An 8978-nucleotide genomic window follows, 5' to 3' on the forward strand; every position below is an offset into this window, starting at 1 on the left:
TTCCAGGCTGTATCACAACCGGGATCAATAGCTTATTGGGATCAATAATAAATACAAAAAAATACAAATACAAATAACAGGTGTGTTCTTGCTTTCAACAAGCACACTAATAAATAAATATATCTTGCACACGGTGTCCTTATAACACACCAGTAGTAAGGGAAATGTACCACAGTTTTTGTAGGTTTGTGACAAACTGGCTGGATTGGGTCAACAGTATTTTTTTTATAGTTTATGATTTTCTAATTTAAAAGCTGAGTAAGTAAGTTATGTAAAAGGTCAATAAAATTGTTTTGCTATGGTCTATATCTTGCCATCTCTCTAAGTTAATTACAATACAAGTGTTGGCATGCACAATACATTCAAATGCACTTACCTTCTAGGAAAGAAAATGTATCGTTACCAACCATATACTAAGGGAGTGAACGCTATTTATAATAAGGGTTACATGGAGAAAATCGGACCTCTCTGAAATGAAAATGGATGGCCCTCCCTTCAGCAAAATATATATTACCTAAACCCTCCCTGAACGCTTGAAAAAAAAAACAATTGACCCTCCCCTATACCCACAATAATAATTAAAACATAAAGTGGACAGCAGAGAACATGTCTACTGTTTACTCTCACTTCCTGGACAGACCAGAGCCTTAGATATGCAGTTTTAGAAACTGTTCTTCATCCTGTAAGCATTACATTGCAACGTAATAATTTTAATTGTGCACAAGGCTGCGGGCCAGAAGGTTGTGGGTTCGCAGACCACCGTGGACAAGAGTTGGGGTGGAAAGATCTCCTTAATAGGAAAAGCGTTGCATGAATCTATCATTGTGTTTGCAGGTACGAGAAAAAATAGCCTTTTATAAACATTTCATGCAATTCTATGTCATTTTACATTTTAGCCTAATCTTTTTTAATACCACACAAATTACCATAATTACAGGCTAAGAATGGACAGAGAGATAGGCCTATGTGTTCATCTTATCATATTTCTCCAATGCCAAGTCAGTGTGTCTTGTTTGCATCAAAACTGTCCCTGTTAACAAATAATTAAATCTGAGACGTCATTAGGAAGCATGGTACTTTCAAAAGTTAGGCCTACCTTTCCACCTCAGACAGAGCAGGCCCACCGATGCAGAAAAATGTCAGCTTTAACTGTTGGCTACTCTTCTTCCGTGGCTTAACCCAACGAGAGAAACTAACAAGGGGCAAGACTGTGCTTTTGCCATTTTCTTTAATAAAAATTAAGTCTATGGCATAAGCTCTCATTCCCTCAATTCAAGTCTTGGTTTTAACTTAACAGCCCTTCACTGACACGGAGGTAGGCTATTTAAAGAGTGCATGGTGGGTAGAGGAATTGACCGACAAATCTATGGATAAAGCAGCTTACAGCCTACTTTTGTCTGTCAAACAGGTAGGCCTACCTCTTATTTCTTAGATAGGAAGAAATAGGCTCCAACACAAAGCCCTCTTGTTGTTACTAAAGCCTATTTAAAATGAAGACGGTTTAAATGAATTACGTCTACTTGAATTTGCCGACTTTCAGCACCATGAGCTGTCCATTTCCAATTGATAGTGCCGCTGCTGCTTCAAGTTTCAGCACCACAATGTAAGTTACTTGAATCTGGCTTATTGTGAGGTCAATAACTCTGATAAATAGTCCTACATCATGGGTAAGAAACATCTTGTTATTAATAAAATAAATGATAGTAGTAGCAAGCTATCAAAGTTGACCTCAGTCCTCCTTCTCATCTTCGCACTCCTTTTCAAACAGAACAGAACAGAACATAGGCTACAGGCTAATCCGAGCGCAATAATTTTTCGGGGGACTAAATTATTTTCGAAAGAAGCCTTTGACTCTCCTCCTGAACTGCCACCGTAGGCCTACACAGCACAGCCATTGGTTAGGCAGAACACTAAATAGCCTATAGGTGCACTTGATATTGCGCGCCCAGTGGAGAATCAGATATAAGGGGCGGCATTGGGTATACATTGAGATATAGCCTAATAAACAACTAATTCTAAAACACTAAGAAAAATTGAAATTTCATCAACTACAAATTACATTACCCTTCTCTGGACTAGGTTTAAAAAATACTAAAACCTCCCCTTGACTGAAATTAAAAAAGCATGAACCTCCTCCATTTTCCTCCAGGTACCCATAATGTACATTTCGATCCATACCTACGTTTTTTTGCGATTATGTGCTATTTGGTTGTTTCGCCTTTGTTGGTTGAATGTACTTGTTGTTGCTTTCACAACCTTCCTCCCTCATGTAGACTGCAAAGTCAGTCGAACATGAAAAATAAACATGTACATACATATGCGTGACAGGCAGGATTGCTCAGAGAGTCTGCTCTTTTTTACCCATTTCTTTTGGCTTTGTTGGTCGCTGTTGTGGAGGGGGAGGAATGGAGGGAAATGGGCAGGGCATTCGAAGAGGTAAGGGAAGCTCATTGGTAGTTAAATAGTAACAAGTAAAAAAGATAGTAAGAGAGATGCATAAAAGAGTTAGAGTAGCATATTATAAAAGATAGTAAAATATCAAATAACCATTACATTTTTTTCCTTTCTTTTTTTTACTTGTTATTGACCACATCCCAGTGGGTTCAGTTGTAGGTTAGGAATTGTTCATTGTCTTGTCTTGGGGTTGCATGGGGGAAGGGTAGGGTTGGGGTTTGGATACAGACCCATTTTAGCGTAAGAGGTAGGGTAAGGGTTTGAGTTAGGTGGTGCTCAGTATGGTGGAGAGAGGGATGTCTTTGTAGTAATGCTTATTCGATTGATTTTGTCAGTGATGGGTTGTCTTACTTTGTGGATGTATATCTGTCCCAACAGGTCCAGGTGCTCGTTGATTGTTTTCAGACCAGAGATTTAGTGAAGGTAGGTGACAGGTATGCCTCTACGGAGGCGGTAGGCTGCGCTCTGGATTATTTGTAGCTTGTGTTTCTGTTGTGTTGATGTGGTTATCCTGGCTGGGGAGGAGCACTCGAAGACAGGCCTGATGTACCTTTGGTACACTTTCAGTACCATTTGGGTCTTCTGGGCATAAATGTAGTTGTTGTAGGTAGTTGCGGAAGGCTTGTACTTTTTCTTTATTTTTCTCCAGGAGCTAGCTGTTTTGGACTAGGGCTAGTGTTGTGTTGTGGACCTCGTTTGCATTGTCTTTTTATTTTTTGCCAGAAAGTGCGGGGGGGTTGGAGTCTTTGTCCAGTAGGTGGTAGAATGTGGGCCATTTCTTCTGGTTGTGCAGAGTGAGCTGGTGTTTGATGTGGTTCTGGAGCCTGTTGACTTCTGTTTTGAGGTGATCTTGTTTTAACGAATTGTCTCCTTAGTTTAAATTTTTCTTTGATGAGTTTAAGGAGGTGTGGAAGCTGTTGTGATGGTGGCTTGGTGGTGGTGAGTGGTAATGTATCCTCTCTTGCCTGGGAGAGGCTCTTCCCCAACCTCTCTGCCAGCTGATCCTGGGGGTCCTCTGGGGCTTCTGTGATGTTATGTGTTTTCCTTCACACACATTCTCTGAATTGTTCCCAGTCAGCTTTTTTCTAATCATGTTTCTTTTTTGGGGTAACCTAGTGGAGCTGAAGGGAGAAGGAGGTGGGGATGGGGAGGTGGTCAATCCCTACATCACGGGTAGGCAACCCTGTTCCTGGAGTGCTGCAGGATTTTGTCCCAACTAGGCCCCACACCAAACCAACTGAGCTAATTGATCAGTTCAGTGATTGACTAAATTCAACACACATGGTCTTCCAGGTTGGTTAAATCAAAAACATGAAGTGCATGCCCTACATCGTGGCTGACAGAGAAGTTGAGGACTTTTGAGGCCATGTCGGGAGAAGAGGATGAGGTTAAGGATGTTGTTGGAGAAGTTATTGTTGTGGATGTGGGTGGGATCATCATTGTTGAGGATGCTGACTTTCCCGGAGTGGTTGGTGGTATTACAGTTAAGATGTGTGTGTTTTGCATTAAAATCTCCCATGATCAGGGTAGGGTTGCCAGTTTGGGTGAGGCTGTTTTAAAACTTTCTCAGATGGGTCTGTTTCAGGCGGGCAGTAGACTGATGCAACCACTAGTTTGGTGCGATGGTTGATGTTGATTTTGGCCGCTACATATTCATTGTTGGCTTCAGCTTCTGTGAGGTTAAAAGTGATTTAATTGTATTCAATATCTTCTCTCACCGTGACAGGTGTCACTTAGCTGTGATTAGTACCAGGTGCTACCTGTTAGTTTGGGGCAGAGTTTCCCTTCTAAATGCCCAGTGTTTCCCTGTGTCCAGCAGATCCCTTTTTATCCGTGTAAAGGTTGGTGTGAGCTGGGAGGACGAGAGCAGGTGTGGTGGCCTAGTCCAAATTTTGTGGAACAAGTTTGTAATTGTGCTTGTGGCTTGAGTGCCCATCTCCCTCCAGATCCGCTCTCCTTCTCCATGGGCATACCTTCCTCAACAGTATATACTTTTGTAAATTGTTATTGAAAACTGATATTTAATCATATTATTGGATAGCTTGTTTTTTTAACGATAGCGCTGAAGATGATGCTTGATATATGCGGAGCGCTCCGATTATCGATTGTCAGTTGATGGTGATCTTGAGCACTGCTGTTTGCTGCTACAGGAAATAAAAATAAGCTTTCTATTACAAGATCTGCCTAGTTATTTTCCATGCTCCCCCCTGATGTTTTAAGAACCTGTATTTTGTTAATGTTTAGTTATTTACTTATCAGAGGAACTTAACTCTGTATAAGTGCAGTAGTGGCTATAATCTTCCTGTCAATATCCTGGTGAAGTATTAGTTGATCTTTGACATGCAAATTCCCGGCATTGCAAATATTGATTTAAACATTTGAAAATATCCCTTCCCTCATCATATATCTATATAAATGATGCACAGTTAGTACCTTCCTCCACAATCTGCCATAACCATACCCATCAAGACAAGACCACAAAGTAGCTCCAAACTGGTAAGAACTAATAATTAGTTTTTGAATCAGCGTATTAATACAGATTGGTGTTTCAAGGAAATGTCAGGGTGTGATCATATAGCACACATTCAACTTCTTGGAGATCTGTATTGTGTGGATACATTTTGGGTGCTATTGTCCGTCTATAGGTATAGCTGTGTCAGGTTTTTATAAACCACAAGATGTATTATTATGATTATTACGATATTAGGGCTCTATTCAATCCGTATCACGGAAATTCAGCGTTACAGCGGGATTGAAAATTAAAAGGTAATTTTCTCGCATTAGCAGAGACTACATACAAGGTAAACGCTGCATCTGTCGGCTCAATAGGACATTACATTAAAATGTCAGCGATACAGATTGAATAGAGCCCTTATTATGAATAGTATTATTTATTATTATTATGACCAGTGTCTAGGACTGGCTAGGTGACGGTAATATGACGGCACCTTTACTCATTAGCAGAGACACACATTTTGATTTATTTGACATGGACAGTGCTTAGTAGTCAACATTTCAGTGTTCATACCAATGTACATAAATGTGGCAGAGTTAGCAAAACAGCACATTTTGGTCTAGTGTATATATTTCCTTCAGTTAATGCTTGTTGTGTTGTTCGTTTTTCCAGAAAAACGCTCATGGGTACCGCAAAAACCTTAATCTCTGTGCTCTTCTCCTGTACTGCAGCTTCTCCAAAGTTAATCTGACCTCAGATCAGGTTACTCAGGTTGAAAAAGGATTAAGTACCATGAGCGAATTCGGAGCTGGCCTCGATAAATTACTGGATAATTCACATGAACTACTTAGATTTTTGCCTTAATTCCAAACACTGTTTACAGAGGTGAACAGAAAACTAGACTTGATCTCACTGAAAATCGACAACCTTCAAGACGAGATGGAGTGGGTGACCTACACGAGCATGAATGGCAAAGACGAGAGCGCTATCAAGAGTTGACCAAATTCTTGGAACAAGCTCCTTTAGCAGAGAAACTAAAAAAGACCGGTTTAGCTGAAGCATTCACCAGATTCTATGACAACACTGGAACACATAGCAGTGTCTCTAACTTTTACCATACCTAACAGAGATAAACAAACAGTCTCAATAAGAATCTACTACAACTTGTCATTCAGAAGTCAAATGGCAACATCAAGATCCTGTTGAGATATTCTGCCTACTTTATGAGTCTGATGGTTAAAGGCTTGCAGTTGAATGTGTATTATGACGCCATGAAGGGCTATGATGGTGCTGCTACGGCGAAAGAGGGTGTTGCAAGGTTGTCCACCATGCTGACAGCGATGAAGGATGCTGTGATTGAGTGTGCTGATGACTCAACAACATGGGCTAAGAAAGATGCAGAGATAAATTGGGGCACAGAAATTCTCAGGCGATTACGAGCTAGTCAATAAAATCAAGACAAAATTGGACCAGATGTATAACTGGAACGATTGGACAGTTATGGTGTATGACACAGAAGCTAAGAATTAGTTGACCAGTGGAAACTCTGTAGATCTTACTGTCCAAGACAAAGCAAAAATTCACCTCATCCAACTGCATCCTGGACTTCCTGACGGGCCGCCCCCAGGTGGTGAGGGTAGGCAACAACACATCATCCACGCTGACCCTCAACATGGGGCCCCTCAGGGGTGCGTGCTTAGTCCCCTCCTGTACTCCCTGGTCACCCATGACTGCGTGGCCGCGCACGACTCCAACATCATTATTAAGTTTGCTGATGACACAACAGACGACGATAAGACAGCCTATAGGGAAGAGGTCAGGGTGTTGCCAGGACAACAACCTCTCCCTAAACTTAAGCAAGACAACGGAGCTGATCGTGGACTATAGGAAACGGAGGGCTGAGCAAGCCCCCATCCAAATCGACGGGGCTTTAGTGGAACGTGTCGAGAGCTTCCTTGGTGTCCACATCACTAAGGAGTTAACATGGTCCACCCACACCAACACAGGTGTGAAGAAGGCACGACAACGCCTCTTCCCCCTCAGGAGGCTGAAATGATTTGGCATGGGCCCTCAGATCCTCAAAAAGTTATACAGCTGCACCATTGAGAGCATCTTGACTGGCTGCATCATAGCTTGATATGGTAAATGCTTGGCATTCGACCACAAGGCGCTACAGAGGGTAGTGAATATGGCCCAGTACATCACTGGGGCCGAGCTCCCTGCCATCCAGGACCTCTATACCAGGCGGTGTCAGAGGAAGGCCCTAAAAATTGTCAAAGACTTCAGCAACCCAAGTCATAGACTGTTCTCTCTGCTACCGCACAGCAAGCGGTAGCGACGCATCAAGTCTGGAACCAACAGGACCCTGAACAGCTTCTACCCCAAGCCATAAGACTGCTAAATAGTTAACCAAATAGCTAACCGGACTATCTGCATTGACCCTTTTTGCACTAACTCTTTTGACTCATCACATATGCTGCTGCTACTGTTTATTATCTATCCTGTTGCCTAGTCTCTTTACCCGTACCTATATGTACATATCTACCTAAATGACCTCGTACCCCTGCACCTCGACTCGGTACTGGTACCCAGTGTATATAGCCAAGTTATCGTTACTCATTGTGTATTTATTCCTTGTGTTATAATTGTTTTATTTTCTTTTTCAATTTCCACTAGAGGGCGATTAGGTCATTTGACTGCAGGAAAGGGCTACAAGTAGAAAATTTAACAATACCCCAAAACCATTACTTATCTGAAGTTGGAACCACATTTCAAAAGGGCAAAACATTATATTTCATGCTGAGTCAATTCGATCACGATGAAATGGACAGGGTTCGGTGATAAAGGTAACTTACTGGACATTGTTCGGACGACACTGCTGTTGCAGAAACAAGAAAACAACTGAGTGCTCTAAAGTATATAGTGACCGGTTAGATTATTTTGTACGCTACATATTTGACCTAGAGAAGGAAGCCATCTCATCCTGGTTGTAGTATCTGGTGAACACTGGTAAAAGAAAGAACAGTAAAACATTCGAAGCCTACGTTTCCTCACAGTGGATGTTGTACAACAAAAATGGTTGTGGCCCACTCAAGGCTGAGAAACTGTCTAACAATTACTGTGAGAAGCCTTACCACAGCACTGACAAGCAGCAGGTACAACTCAAATGTGCAGATGGCCACCAGCCTTATCCAAAGACTGTCATCTGCTCTAAAGGAAAGTGGAGTCATTTGCCTGTGTGTTACACTGCACTCATTATTGGGGCAGGGATCATGGGATGCAAGTCTGAGGGGGGAGCAACAATCTGCTAGCATCCTGCTCAAATGGATGGACCGTCAAAGATGGCAGGACCAGTGTGACTTCTAATTGCACAAAGCAGCCTTGTAAGTCATTTACTCTACCCAGCAATTGTAACAGATGCACAAGTCACATTGTTTGAGGAGGAAACCAAGTGTGTAGCAAGGGTGAATGCAAGGATGTTTGCAGTTTTCTTTCCTGTGGAGGCAATGCCAAATGCACCAACACCAATCACGTCTGCTTGGATCGGGGACCGTCGCAAGCGTTGGGGCTGCCGGGAAAAGGCTCTACGTTGGGAGAGCTCTTCAGGAGTACCATACAGTATGTGAACAAACCTTATTCTATACGAGTTAGAAAATAAGATCAACTCATATTCAAAACAGATTTGTTTGCAGCTGTCTTCCATCTATCATTGGCCAGTTCATTTAAAGGGGAAAAACACAACCCAGTCATAAAACATAACACAAATTAATAAGGCTCCTCTTAATAAGTGCTCATGTGCTCCTGTTACAGATGCGGTCAAATCCCCAGAAGGAAAAGTAGTTTGAAGGCCTGATGACAGCTATCAAGAAGGATGGATTGAGATCCCCGGGGGAATGGCCAACTGTAATTAGAAACACAATTGGTCAGAGCTCAAGACTAGATCATACCAGGTAATACACTGAACACCAAGCCAAAGGGTGGACTAGGAATATGTATGTAGCACAGGTGGCAACTTAATTGGAGAGGACAGCTTCATAGTAACGGAATAGTATCAGACACATGGTTTCCA

The 8978-nt window shown here is 42.0% G+C and overlaps 1 pseudogene across 1 annotated transcript; it reads left to right on the forward strand.

The window, feature by feature from the left end:
- The first annotated feature begins 3545 nt into the window (after positions 1-3545).
- LOC311124869 lies at positions 3546-8762 on the forward strand (annotated as a pseudogene). The gene is made up of 4 exons: positions 3546-3627; positions 5793-6322; positions 7844-8129; positions 8720-8762. The product of its transcript is annotated as an uncharacterized misc_RNA (transcript).
- The last annotated feature ends 216 nt before the right edge of the window (positions 8763-8978 follow it).

Source organism: Coregonus lavaretus (assembly GCF_964263955.1).
Source record: "Coregonus lavaretus genome assembly, chromosome: 1".
In the NCBI taxonomy this organism is placed as follows: Eukaryota; Metazoa; Chordata; class Actinopteri; order Salmoniformes; family Salmonidae; genus Coregonus; species Coregonus lavaretus.